At 34.6% G+C, this 14,984-nt stretch overlaps 1 protein-coding gene across 16 annotated transcripts in view; it reads right to left on the reverse strand.

Annotated features, from left to right (window-relative positions):
* Positions 1–14,984, reverse strand: part of TNRC6C (trinucleotide repeat containing adaptor 6C) — a 266,081-nt gene that overhangs the window by 202,355 nt on the left and 48,742 nt on the right. Inside the window, exon 1 of one of the 16 annotated variants that reach the window (XM_056817420.1) lies at positions 5,001–5,506. The exons of the other annotated variants lie outside the window; for them this stretch is intronic. The gene's annotated coding sequence lies outside the window, so the exon portion shown is untranslated. Of the gene's footprint in view, positions 1–5,000; positions 5,507–14,984 lie in introns of those variants that run through there. 16 annotated transcript variants of the gene reach the window in all.

The following is a 14,984-nucleotide window of genomic DNA, read 5'->3' on the forward strand; positions in this document are numbered from 1 at the left end:
TATTACTTTCCTTTGCTGTCATATTAGCTAATCGGCTAGGTGTGAGGTGATACTTCAGTATTGTTTTGATGTGTATCTCTCTGATTAAAACATTTAGAAAACTTTTTCATGTGCTTATTAATAGTTTTGATTTCTTTAACTGAAAATTGCCTATTCATGTCCCTTGCCCATTTATCAATTGGAGAATGGCTTGGTTTTTTCCTACAATTGATTTAGCTCTTTATAAATTTGAGTAATTAGACCTTTGTCAGAGGTTTTGTTATAAAGAATTTTTTCCCAATTTGTTGCTTACCTTCTAATTTAGGTAGCACTGGTTTTGTTTATACAAATTTTTATTTATTTAATATAATCAAAATTATTTATATTTTATAATTTTTTCTAACTCTTGCTTGGTTTTAACATCTTTCCTTTACCAAAGGTCTGACAGGTATAGTATTCTGTGTTCACCTAATTTACTTATAGTTTCCTTCTTTATATTCAAGTCATTCACCCATTCTGAGTTGATCTTACAGTAGGGTGTGAGATGTTGATCCAAACCTAATCTCTCCCACACTGTTTTCCAATTTTCCCAGCAGTTTTTGTCAAATAGTGGATTTCCCCCCCAAAACTGGGATTCTTAGGTTAATCATAAACTGTCGTGCTGAGGTCACTTACCCCAAGTCTATTCCACTGATTCTCCCTTCTGTCTCTTAGCTAGTACCATACTGTTTTGATGACAACTGCTTTAATATTACAGTTTAAGATCTGGTACTGCTAAATCATCTTTCTTCACATTTTTTTTTCATTATTTCCCTTGATATTCTTGATCTTTTGTTCTTCCAAATGAACTTTGTTATGGCTTTTTCTAATTCAGTAAAAAAAGTTTCTTGGTAGTTTGATGGGTATGGCACTAAATAAGTAAATTAATTTGGGTAGGATTGTCAATTTTACTATGTTAGCTCATCCTACCCATGAGCAATTAATGTTTTTCCAATTACTTAGATCTAGTTTTAATTGTGTGGAAAGTGTTTTGTAGTTGTGTTCATATAGTTCCTGTGTTTGTCTTTGCAGATAGATTTGTAAGCATTTTATATTGTCTAGGGTTATTTCAAATGAAATTTCTCTAACGCTTGCTGCTGAAATGTATTGGAAATATATAGAAATGCTGATGACTCATGTGGGTTTATTTTGTATCCTGCAACTTTGCTAAAGTTGTTCATTATTTCCACTAGCTTTTAGTTGATTCTCTAGGATTCTTTAAGTAGACCATCATATCATCTGCAAAGAGTGATAGTTTGGTCTCCTCATTACCAAGTTTCATACCTTCAATTTCTTTTTGTTCTCTAATTGCTACTGCTAGTGTTTCTAGTACAATGTTAAATAATAGACAAGATAATGGGCATCCTTGATTTATTCCTGATTTTATTGGGAAGGCTTCTAACTTATCCCCATTACAGATGATACTTACTGATGGTTTTAAATATATACTGTTTATTATTTTTAGGAAAGGTCCTTCTGTTCCTATACTTTCTACTACCTTCAATAGGAATAACTGTTGTATTTTTTTTTAAGATTTTTGCATTTATGCTCACTAAGGAAATTGGTCTGTAGTTTTCTTTCTCAGTTTTTGATCTATCTGGCTTTGGAATCAGCACGATTTTTGTGTCATAAAAGGAATTTGGTGGAATTCCTTCTTTGCTTATTCTGCCAAAGAGTTTGTATAATATTGGGATTAATTGTTCTTTGAATGCTTGAAAGAATTCATTTGTGAATCCATCTGGTCCTGGGGATTTTTTCTTAGGGAGTTCTTTGATGGCTTGTTCAATTTTTTTTTTTCTGGTATGGGTATATTTAGGTATTCTATTTCTTCTTCTGTTAATCTAGGCAATTTATATTTTTGTAAATATCCATCCATATCATCTAGATTGCCATATAATTGAGAAAAATTGTTTTTAATGATGGCTTTAATTTTCTCTTCTTTAGAGGTGGGGTCTCTCTTTCCATCTTTGATACTGTTAATTTTGTTTTCTTCTTTCCTTTTATTAGATTGACCAGTACTTTGTCAATTTTGTCTTCTTTTTCAAAGTATCAGCTTCTAGTCTCATTTATTAATTCAATGGTTCTTTATACCTTTGATTTTATTAATTTCTCCTTTAGTTATTAGGATCTCCAATTTAGTTTTCATCTGGAGATTTTTAATTTGTTTACTTTCTAGTTTTTTAATTTGCATGCCCAATTCATTGACCTCTGCCCTCCCTAATTTATTAATATATGCACTCAAGGATATAAATTTCCCCCTGGGTACAGCTTTGGCTGCATCCCATAGATTTTAAAAGGATGTCTCATCACTGTCATTGCCTCCAATGAAATTATTGACTGTTTCTATGATTTGTTCTTTAACCAATTATGGAGAATCATATCATTTAATTTCCAATTAATTTTTATGTGCCTCCCCATGTACCCTTACTAATTATTATTTTTATTGCATTATGAACTGAAAAGGTTGCATTTATTATTTCTGCTCTTTTGCATTTCTTTGCCATATTTTAATGCCCCAGTACAAGGTCAATCTTTTTGAATGTACCATATGCTGCTGAAAAGAAGGTGCATTCCTTTCTTGTCCCTATTTATTTTTCTCCACATATTTATTAACTCCAATTTTTCTAAGATTCTATTCACATCCCTTACCTCTTATTTATCTTTTTGGTTTGATTTATCTAGATCTGATAGAGGAAGTTCTCCCATTAGTCTCCCATGAGTATAGTTTTACTATCTATTTCATTCTTGAGCTCCACTAGTTTCTCCTTTAGAAATTTGGATGGTATACTATTTGGTGCATACATGTTGAGTACTGATATTTCCTCATTGTCTATACTGCCTTTTATCAGGATGTAATTACCTTCCCTATATCTCTTTTATGTATGTCTATTTTTACTTTGGCTTTGTCATATATCATGATTGTGACTCCTGCCTTCTTTTTTTCAGTTGACACCCAATAGATTTTGCTCCAGCCTTTTACCTTTATCCTCTATGTGTGTGTGTGTGTGTGTGTGTGTGTGTGTGTGTATGTGTATACCTGCCTCATGTGTGTTTCTTCTATACAACATATGGTAAGATTTTGGTTTCTAATCCACTCTGCTTTTTGCTTCTGTTTTATGGGTGAGTTCATCCCATTCACATCCAGAGTTATTATCACCTGTGTATTCCCAAACATTTTGATTTCCTCTCCTAGTCCTGCCCTTTCTTCTTTCACCATTTCCTTCTACAACAGTGTTTTGTTTTTAATCAGTCCCCTTAATTTCCATCCTTATTTTACTGCCCCTCCTTCTCATTCCCCTCTTATTTTTCTTTAGGGTCTTTTTAAACTAACCCACACTCTCCCTCCCTTGTATTGCTTCCCTCCCCACAAGTCTGTTTGTTAACATTCTATTTCTCTATCGGGCATGAATCAATTCTCTACCCCAATGGATCTGATTGTTCTTTCCTCTTTGAATCAAGTTCAATGCTCATAAGAATGAAGTATTTCTTGCCTCCAACCTCTTTATCTTTCCAGTGTATTGGTGTTCTCCCCTGCTCCCATCATGCACTTCTTTATGCAATATAAATTTACCCCCTCCTTTTTTCTCCTTTTCCATTTCTCTTAGGATTAACCTCTTTTTTACCTCTAGTTTTATATATATATTTATGCATAATGTAAATGAAGATTTTAGCTTAGAACTTTGTGAAAGACTAATCAGCTGAGATGGGGAGATAGTTCCATGGAACCTTGGGAAAAAGCAGCTAAGCAGCTTGAGCTGGCTGAAAAGAGTTCCTTCTCTGGCTGTTGGACCAGAAGGTGGAAGATAAACTCTTTCTCTAGCCATTGCCTTATCCTTAAGACTGTGTTTTGAAAAGACTTTTGGGTTTTAGTTCAGGAGAAACCTGTCAGCACTGCTGCCAATATCTCCCCTTAGGGAAAGATAAATGTTGTTTCCTGAATTTGAATATATCTTGAAATCTTCAATCAACAGGAAAACTTAGAAAAATTAGGGAAAACCTACTTTCCTCTCACCCTTCCCTTTTCCTTACCTCTTCTACCAAAATAATAAAAGACCTTTTAGTTGAAGGATTTGATTGTGGGATTTGGTTATTAGGGGAAATCTTCAAGCTTACCATCAGTGACGAGAATATTTCTAAGATCATTGAAAGGGAACAGGAAGATCCAGTCTTTTCCCTGGCTTGCTTCCTGGTGTTACCTCTCTAACATTTCCCTATTACCATAATTCCCCTAGTATCAATATCTACTACAATTTGGCACCCCAAGAAAAGTCTGATCCACCCCAGGCTAAGGGATATAGATTAAAGTGAAAAGATGATGCTGCAAATAGAGTGTGGAGTTATGGTATTGACTGCTTTTGCCTGCTACTAGATTTACAATATTTTTATACAGTGCAGTTACTGGAGTGGTGATGGACACTAGGAATGATAGCTAACTCAACTGCATTCATAACAACTATGCCATTTACTAATAACACAGAGGTATGGCAAATAATCACACAAGCTTATGTATTTGCCATGACAGCAATCCAGACACTAACCTACATCAGGAACATCCTCAAATTTGTCACACCTAAAACGGCCTCCCAGATTCTAGTAGTAGATAAGAACTTAGAACAACTGGTCAGGAAGATGTGTGAGGAATATTTAGAAAAGGATAGTCTCAAGATGGGAATGGGAAAAAGACAACAGTGCTGGTAAAGAGAACAAACACAAAGACAAGACATCAAAGGACCAGAATAAGAAAGTGGCAGAGGGAAAAACTATGGAAGATACAGAAACCTACATATATATCTTGACATTTCATCCTATACAGATTGTCATTTTTCCCTCCAAGTATAATTCTTCTAGATATCCAGGTGATAATAGCAATTTTAAAGAGTTACCAATATCATCTTATCTTACAAGAATATAAATCATTTTAACTTATTGGGTCCCTTAAAAAAAGATTTTGTTTTTGTTTTCCACTCCTCTTTTTTAATTACCTTTTGGTGATTGATTCTCTTGAGTTCTATGTTTGGGCATCAAATTTTCTCTTTAAGTCTGGTCTTTTCTTTATGAATGCTTGGAAGTCTTCTATTTTATTAAATGACCATACTTTCCCCTGAAAGAATATAGTCAGTTTTGCTGGGTAGTTGATTCTTGGTTGTAGACCCAGTTCCCTTCCTTTCCATATTATCATATTCCATGTCTTCTGGTCCTTCAGTGTAGATGCAGCCAAATCCTGTGCTATCCTAAATGTGGTTCCATACAAAATACAGGCATCCTTTCCATATCTCTACTTTTTCCATCATGATTTTGATGATTTGGGGAGGTTTAGTGTGCTTACAGCAATCTCTCATTGTGATCTTGCAGTGATCTTTGCATCTGGAGTTTCCCATATCTTTCATCATTTAAATGCTGTAATTTCTATTAAAATTTAGCACAAAATAGATTGACAAAGCAGATTTCAAATAGTTCAGTTACAGGGAAAAAAAATCAATGCAAAATTAAATTCTAAAGACAAGCAAAAATTTTCAATAAGCCTAATGAGGAAGAAAAGAAAAGTCTTGAAAAAACAAATGATGTAGCTCTTCAGGAAACTTAAACCTACCAATTCATATTCATAAAATAAACATTAAAAAATTGAAACAAGGACTAATGATCAATAATTAACATAAAAGATTTTTAAGAATGCCAGGAACACTAAAATCTTACCTGAGGTAAGTTTACAGTAAAGTGAGTCAAGAAGACAAATTAAACAAGAATTATTTGTTAAGTTCCTGCTATGTGCCAGGAATCATGCTAGGTGCTACAGCTCCAAAGGAGGAAACAACCTCAATCTAATAGGTGAAACAAGTACATAGATAAATACACATAGCATAAATTTAATTGGAAAAAAGACACACAATATGTAACAAAGTTTAATTAAATACAAAGTAGTTTGGAAGGGAAAAGCTCAGCACTGAAGGAAGGGGGATAGGATGGAATCAGATAGAGCTTTATGCATAAGACAATGCTAGCTAGGACTGTGTGAAGAGAAGGTCTGTATGGGGCAGAGATAAGGAGAAGGGCATTCTAGGCATTTGGGACATTCAGTGCAAAGGCAGAGATGTGAGATGGTGTCATGTGTGCAGAATAGAGAGAAGGCCAGTTTGGTTGGATCATAGATGGAGGACAAAGTAAAAAGAATTCAGAATTAGAAGTCAGAAATACAAAATATTTTATATACATTATTTTATTTGATCTCCACAAAAGCTCTGAGGAAGGCACTGTAAGGATGGGGGCAGGGAGATTTGGAATTTTGAAGATGAGGACTAAAGGAGGTTGAATGACAGTTGAAGAAGCAAGGGCTTGTGGGACAACTAACGGTTCTGAGAGGATTCTGGGGATCCTCTTGGTCTTCTACCTGGAGACTTGAAGCTGTGAAGTCCAGTTTTGTAGGGCTGAAGGATTGCTGAAGCCACTGGAGAGGACACTGCTTCTTTCTCTAAGCCTGTTGTTGATTTCCCATCAAAGATACAACTACTACTCTCCTCTTCCTGAAGAAAGACATCTCAGACTCCAATGGGGACTGTCTGGACCCTAAAAGGAGGGCACACCTCCGTGCCACCTGGAACTATTTCTTACTTACTTCTCTTAGGACAAACTAGTACTTAAGTCAATAGAAGGAGCTATTTAACTGGGAAGGGGCGGAGACCCTTTAGACCCATTAGACCATGGACTGCCTAGGAATTTGACAGGGCTACCTACACCACCACAACCAGTTTGCCTAACTCCAATAATAAATCCCTTAGTAGCAGTCAGATATCTGATTGGCTTTTTAATTATATTAAGAAGGGTGCTTCAAGAAATTGGGGACAGGTCTCAGGCCTGAGACCATTCCCACAGTGTTAAGGCCCAGACTAAGCCCTGCCACTGAATCCTCTTGAGGACGGGGCACTGAAACCATTCACAAATGGGCTGATTGGGTAGAGACATCACATCCTTTCAGTCATTTCCTCAAGGGGCACTGAGTAATAACTGACAGCCTGTTATCACTGGAGGGAGAGAAGGAACTACCATACACACTCCCTCACACCCTGTTCCTGCTTCCACAATCCACCCAATATCTCACTAGTATACCACCTTATCCAGTGAACTCAACTCTTTTATTATAATAAAGATGATCCATTTTTACAGTTGGCAAAGCCAGCAAAAGGAAAGAAAAGATCCTGACAAGAATCTAGTTTTTGGCAGTTAGGGCTGACGTGGATAGTTGTTCCATCAATACAAATAGCAACCCACTCACATCTTCTCATTTTCCCACCTGTGAACAATAACTCCTCCACAAAGGGTCAAGGCAAATTGATTTTGGACTGGGCTTCTCTAAATATATTATGTGGGTAGCAGTGTAGCACATAAGCTGTCCATTCATTATGCGTTGTTAGCACTGTCTGACTAGCCTGCCCACTTTTCTAATACACATTTACTGAATATCTTTTTGTCTATAAGTCAAGTTTGGGTATAGTTCAGCAGAACTCACTATAATCTCTCCCAAGACTCCATCTTCCTATCTTCCTTCTAGTCACTCAGCTTTACCTCCTCTATGTCATCCTCAACCTTTCACTTTCACTCAATTATCTAATCAGTTGCTAAGCCTTATCAAATATTCCTCAACAATCTCTCTTACATCTATCTGTCCCTTCTCTCCACAATCTTAGTTCAGGACCTCATGGCCTCCTCCCTATTTCAACATCTTCCTAACTGGTCTCTCTGTATCAAGTCTCTTGTCAAATTCATTCTCCCAACAGCTGCCAATGTGATATTTCTTTAGCAAAGGACTTAAAACCGTATCACTTACTTGTTTAAAAAGCTCCAGTCTCCAATACCTCCAAGATCAAATATAAACTCTCCTATTTAACATTCTAGGTCCTTTATACTCTGATTCCAGGCAATTTTTTCAAAGTTTATACCAAATGACTGTATTTTACAAACAAATTAATCTATTTGTTGTTTCCTGAATATGACATCAGTGAAAAATGATACTTAAGATAATAAATTACCACCTGTCTTGCCTCCATATCCTATGCATCATTCACTGGTCCTTTCTAGATGCTCTGTACCCATATATGCTGTCTCCAGCAGGAACTGTCTTGATTTTTTAAAATCTGTATTAGCACTATAATAAGTACTTAAATGCTTGTTCACCCATTTATTTATTCACTGCTCTCTGAGCTACCTACAATTCTTTGAAGAGTGCAGTTTTTCATAAATCCTAGCCTAGAAAGTCATGAATCCCAGCCTATTGTCCAAAAGGGATAGGGACTAGACAAACTCCCTAATGAGGAAACTCCCTTTTTGTCATCTTTTCTAAAAGTTAAAGTTAAAAAAAAAACTCTTACCTTGTCTTAGTATCAATTCTAAGATAGAAGAACAGCAAGAGGTTAGGCAAAAGGGGGTTGCCCAGGGTCAACACAACTAGGAAGTATCTGATACCAGATTCTGAACCCAGGTCCTCTTGACCCCAGGCCAGGCTCTTCTATCCACTGTGCTACCTAGCAACCCAAGTAATAGTCTTAAGAGAAGTTCCTAGAGCACTAAAAAGTTACATACATTTACCCAAACAGCAAGAATCAAAAGATGGAACTAAAAGAAAATTGGTATTCAAAAGATGGTGTTTTTTTTTGCAGGGGTAAGAAATTTGGTATCACTGAAAGTATTACGCAATTTCCCAAATGCAATTAATCTTGCCCTCTTCTCCCTTTTCAATTATAGACCTAGTTAGCTCACTATCCATCTGTTACTCATGTCAACAGAGCCTGTGTGGAGCCCTAAAAAGATTCAGTAAAAAAAAAAAATATTACTTTTGTTTATGCTCATAAACACCATTTCAGGGCTAGTTAATTTACTCTCCTCACCTTTCTCTGGTCTCTCAGACTACCTTTTCAATCACTTTCAGACAACCACATGAGGCACTATGAAGTATAAAAATATTTTTGCTGCATTATTAGAAAAAAACAAAATAAAGTGTACTTCTTCATTTCCATGAAAACTTGAAAATAAGTCAGAGCAGAAAAGAATGTGTTGTAATAGTGGCAAATTTCCCAAGAGCTTCTTTGAATGTATAAAGGAAAATATAGCCTCAGAATGTATAAAGGAAAATATTCTCCTACATAAATTTGGAAGGTAGGGATCCAAGCATCTAGCTTATACAGGGTTGGGTCAAAATGACCACAGTAAACTCCAAATCAAGATCTGAGCAGAAAAGTTAATAAAGAAGTCACAGTGACTCATTTCACCAGCCCAGGGCAGCTTAGGAAGACAGAAAAAGAGGCCTATGGATAATGGGTTAGGGACTAGCTGAGTGCAAGAGAAGAATGACTGACAGTGGGTGTCCTTGGAGGCAGCATCTTACCAGGATGAAGATAAATGCTTAAAAATCGAATGTAGGATTTAAAGACTAGATAGAAACAACCAACATGGCATGTATATATAACCTTACAATACTTAAAATATTGTATGGGGTGCTCAGGGAGTAGTAGTATCTCTGGTATGGAGGGCTTGTCGTGCCCTCCTAGGGCAGCTCTCCAACCTCTGACCCTCACCTGACACCCAGCTCCCACTTGTGGCTCCTAGTAGCTGCTAGCATGCGGCAGCGGCCACACCCCGGGCAACGGCTTTGACAGGCCGGCTAAACCTTGTGAGGGTAGCCATCGGGTCGTTGACCCCTGGTGAACCAGGGCTTTGCTCACCCAGCATGTGAAGACTGCTTTGGCTGAACAGACGGAAGAAATCAATAAGAAGTTTCAACAGCTGAGAGGGTGACGCAGTAAAGCACTGTGGAGTACTTAGGGCGCGTTGGAGCACAAAAGACAACATGGTCATCCAATGCAGCTGAGGAAGTCTCCAGGTGTAAGGACTTTTTGTACCACTGGACCCAGGCTTCCAACACCGAGAGAGTAGAACTGTCTCTGTGCATCAACTTTTCCACTTAAATCTCCTTCACGCACAAGTGTTTTTGTGCACACTCATCTACATCACAGATGAAAGCACACAAAGACAATTGTCATCCTCAATTACCCAGAGACTACTACTATACTTAAAATAGTTTGTTAGAATTCTCCAAATTTAGGAAGAAAATAGGTGTCATTATTAAATATCCTAAGTACTTCTTAAGTAGCAGTTCATATACTAGTGTATGATAAAAGAAACATGAATATGTACATTTGAGTACTAACGTAGCAAGGATGTGCTCAATTTAGCAGGCACCTTTGTCTTTCTTTCTAGGCTGACTCGGTTATTTCAATCTGCCTTTATGCTTCCAATTCTGGGAAGGAGGTTCTCAGAGAGGGAGTCAGTCACAGCTGCCACAATGTTACACTCTGGAGGATGGAAGGGGGAATACACAAGAGTTTTTGAACCCTTATTAGTGTGCTGCTTCCTGTGAACATAAACCAAACGCAATGACACTATGAGCTCTCAAATTCAAAAGATTGGTTATATTGACAAAACAAAAATTCTTTGAAGGTTCTAAAAAATTTGAGATTTTATGGTCTAATGCACAAAGTCTTTCTTGATTTTAACACCCTTCTCTACCAAACTATCTTCTATTTAACTCCTTTGCCTTTGTTTATTTTTACTTCATTTTCTTTACATTTATTCTGTATAAATTTATATATAATACTTCTCTTTATGTATAAATAGGAATGTTATATATAAATATATATGTGTATACTTATACACACACACATATATATATAGTGCTATTCATGAACAGGGATTGTCTCATTCACTATAGTTGTATCTGTAGTGTCTAGAAGATAGAAGGTAATTAATAAATGCTTGCTGATTCTTAGTTTATTGGTTCTAGGGGTTTCTGATGTCTTTTCTAGCTTTTCGGGTTTATTGGGTTTCTGTCTTCTATAAGAAACTTTTTTCATGTTTTTTTTTTTAATCTTCTCTGGTTACTTCTCAATTGGCTCGAAATATTTAGCTTCTAATCTGGTTTATAATTCCTCAAATCTCTATCTTAGTTTGAGAAATCCCTGATCCACATTTCTGTCAGATGTGACAGACTTGTTTTTTGTTTATTTAGAAAAGGATAAATAGAAGAGAATAGCATAGAAGAAAATATATAGTAATCATAACTATAAGTGTAAATGGAATGAATTCACTGATAAATGGATTCACCAAGCACATAACAAAATGGATAAGAAACCAAAATACAACATATTGGTTACAAGAGACACACTTGGAACAGAAAGATATGCAGGGTAAAAATAAGGAACTTGAGCAAAATCTATTATGCTTTGCCTTAAGTAAAAAAAAAAACAGGATTAGCAATCACAATCCAAGACAAAACAAAACCACACCTAATTAAAAAAGATATTCAGAGAAACATTTTGATAAAAGGAGCCATAAAAAGAATTAATATCAATATTGAACACACATTTGTGAAGGAAAAATTAACTGAGTTAAAGGAGGAAGTAGACAATAAAACTAAATTAGTAGATGACCTCAATTTACCCTAACCAGATCTAGACAAACAGAAACAAAAAATAAGCAAAAAAGAATTTAAAATAAATAGAATTTTAGAAAAGTTAGATATCCTAGACCTATAAAAGAATTAATGGGAGTAGAAAGAACATAGCTGCATGGCAACTGAACAAAAATTGATCATGTATAATGGCATAAAAACTTCACAAACAAATGAAGAAAAGCAGAAATATTAAATGTCCTTTTTAGATCAAATACAATAAAATTATAATAAAGGAAAGACACTGAAAGCATATATTAAAATCCAATTAGAAATTAATATAATTCTAAAAAATGAGTGGGTCAAAGAACAAATCATAAAACAATAAATTAATTAAAGATAATGACAACAGTACAACATACCAAGTGATGCTAAGAAAAAAAATTCTAAATTTGTGGGATGCAGAGTAGTACTCAGGGGAAACTTTATATCTCTAAACACGTCAAAAAAAAAAAAAAAATAGAAAGGGGCAGTTGAGTGGCTCCATGGACTGAAAGCCTGGCCTAAAGACAGGAGGTCATGGGCACAAATCTGGACTCAAGATACTTCCTAGCTGCATGATAAGCAAGTCACTTAACCTTTATTCCTTGTCCCTTATTCCTTATCCCTTATCACTCTTCTGCCTTAGAACCAAAATTCTAAGACTGAAGGTAAAGGTAAAAAACCACACATACAGAAAAAGAAGATAATAATGAATTATGCATATCACTAAAAAACTAAAAATTTCCAATTACATACAAATATTTTGATACTAAAAAAATAAAAGGAAAGATTAACAAAATTGAAAGTCAAAAAAGTTGAACTAATAAGTAAAATTAGGAATTAGTTTTTTTAAAAACCATAAAATAGATAAACTATTGGTTAATTTGATTTCTGTAAAAAGAGAATAATTTAATTTGATTTTTGCAAAAAGAGAATAAACAACTGTTCCAGAGAATACATGGAATCACACCCAAAGGGGAATAAAACTATGTATACCCTTTGACCTACCAACATTTGGTACAGAAATATTTGTAGCAGCTCTTTTTGTAATGGCAAAGAATTGCAAACTGAGGGAGTCCATCAGCTGAGGAATAGCTAAACAAGCAGTAGTATATGGGTATAGTGGAAAACTATTATGCCATAAGAAATAAACAAAATGAGTTCAGAAAAACCTAGAAAGACTTACATCTCAAAGTGAAGTGTGCAGAATCAGGAGAATAGTGTGTACAGGAACAGAAATATTGTACAATTATCAACTATGAAGGACAAAACTATTCATCAATTAAACATGATTCCAAGATAACCTTTAAGGATTAGTGATTTTAAAAAATGCTACACAACAAAGAACTTATGAAATCTCATTGCACATTATGTTTCCTTCATTTCCTTCAGGGATTTTAAAATTGTATATGTGAAATGTATCTTCATTCACAACATAGTAAATATAGAAATATGCATTGCATAAAAGCAACGGTATAACCTATATGAAATTATTTACTGCTTCAGGAAGGACAGGAGGAAGGGAGAGAATCTGAAATGAATATCAGAAAACAATTGCCAAAAATTGTTTCTACATGTAATTTAAAAATAAAAAAAAGAAAGGAACAGTACAAAACCAAATTACCTAATCAAAAATAAAAAAGAGAATGCATAATCAACAAAGATGAAGTTAAAGCAATTGTCAGGGGCTATTTTGCCCAACTTTATGCCAATAAAATTGACAGTCCAAATGAAATGGATGAATATATATGAAATTATTACATTGCCTCTAAAAATAATCCTATCTTGGGAAAAAGAAATTTAACAAGTCATAAATAAAAAAAAACCTACAGACCAATTTCCCTAATAATGATGCAAAAATTTTATATAACTATATCACAAGGATCACACCCTATGGAAGGTTAAATATATACCAGGAATCAGGTGTAGTTAAATATTAGGAAAAGGATAAGTACAAGTGACAATAATAAAACAACAAAAATTATATGACTATATCAATATATCCAGAAAAATACTTTTGATAAAATTACAACACCTATTCCTATAAAAACACTAGAATGCTTAGGAATAAATTGAGCTTTCCTTAAAATGTTAAGTAGTATGTATCTAAAACTAAGAGTAGGTTTCATCAGTAATGGGGGTAAGCTAAAAGCCTTTCCAATAATATCAGAGGTGAAATAAGGAAGTCCAATACCACTAAAATTATTCATTGTAATCCTAGAAATCTTAGTCATAGCATAAGACAAGAAAAAGAAAGCACAAGCAACAAGGAAACAAAACTATCATTTTTTGCAGACAATATGATGGTATACTTAGAGAACCCTAGAAAGTGAATCAAAAATTGTCAAAACAATATACAGACAACTTTAGCAAAGTTATGGAATATAAAATAAACCCACTATGCATTTCTATGTATTACCAAAAAAGCCAACCAGGAAGAGAAATTCCATTGGAAATAATTACAGATGGTATAAAATCCTTAGAATTGTACTTACCAAGGCAAATCCAGAAACTACAGGAACAAAATTATAAAATACTTTTAATATAAAGACAAATTTAAGCAGTTGGAGAAATAGTAATTTCTCATGGGTTTACCAAACCGAAAACATTACAGTTCTATGTAAATTAATTTACTTATTCAATGCCATACTAATCACTACCAAAGAATTACTTTATGGAGTTAAAATAATAGTAAAAAATTTCTCCTGAAGGAATAAAGGGTATATGTGCAAAAAGTCACTTACTGTACTCAGAAATGACTCTATACTTGGATGTCTCTTCTTAAGCTCTTTGGTAACAAACCAAACCTCTGAAATAAGACTTTCTTCTCTGTTGCTACTAAAGTAAAAACTGTCATGAGAATCAATGAAATGAATAACATGAAGGAAGCTATCTCTCCCCTTCTAGTAGTACCAGACCTCACATTATATTACAAAGAATTTGATACTAGATATGAAAGTGTCTAAACAACCGAAAGATTAGATACACAATATAGAAATAAATGAGCAGAGTAGTCCAGTATTTGAGAAATCCCAAAGATACTAGCTATTGGAGCAAGAACTCATTATTTGACAAAAACTGTTGGGAAAGGCTACTGTCTGGAATAAATTAGATATAAACTAATATTTACACCATACACCAAGATAAACTCAACATGAGTGCATGACGAAACACAAAGAGTAGTATCCTAAACAAATTACAGAAGTATAGAAGAAATTACCTGTCAGATATACCTGTCAGATATATTTTTAAAGGAAGAGTGATTCACATGGAATAAAATGGACAATTTTGAACATATTAAATGAAAAAGGTTTTGCACAAACAAAACCAATGCAGCCAAAATTAGAAGGAAAGCAGAAAAACCAGAGAAAAAATTTTAGACCAAAAATTTCTCTGTTAAAAGTCTCATTTCTCAACTACGGAAAGAACTAAGCAAAATTTATAAAAATAAAAATAAGAGTAATTCTCCAACTGATATAAGTGGTTAAAG

Source organism: Monodelphis domestica, chromosome 2, assembly GCF_027887165.1.
Source record: "Monodelphis domestica isolate mMonDom1 chromosome 2, mMonDom1.pri, whole genome shotgun sequence".
Lineage (NCBI taxonomy): Eukaryota > Metazoa > Chordata > Mammalia > Didelphimorphia > Didelphidae > Monodelphis > Monodelphis domestica.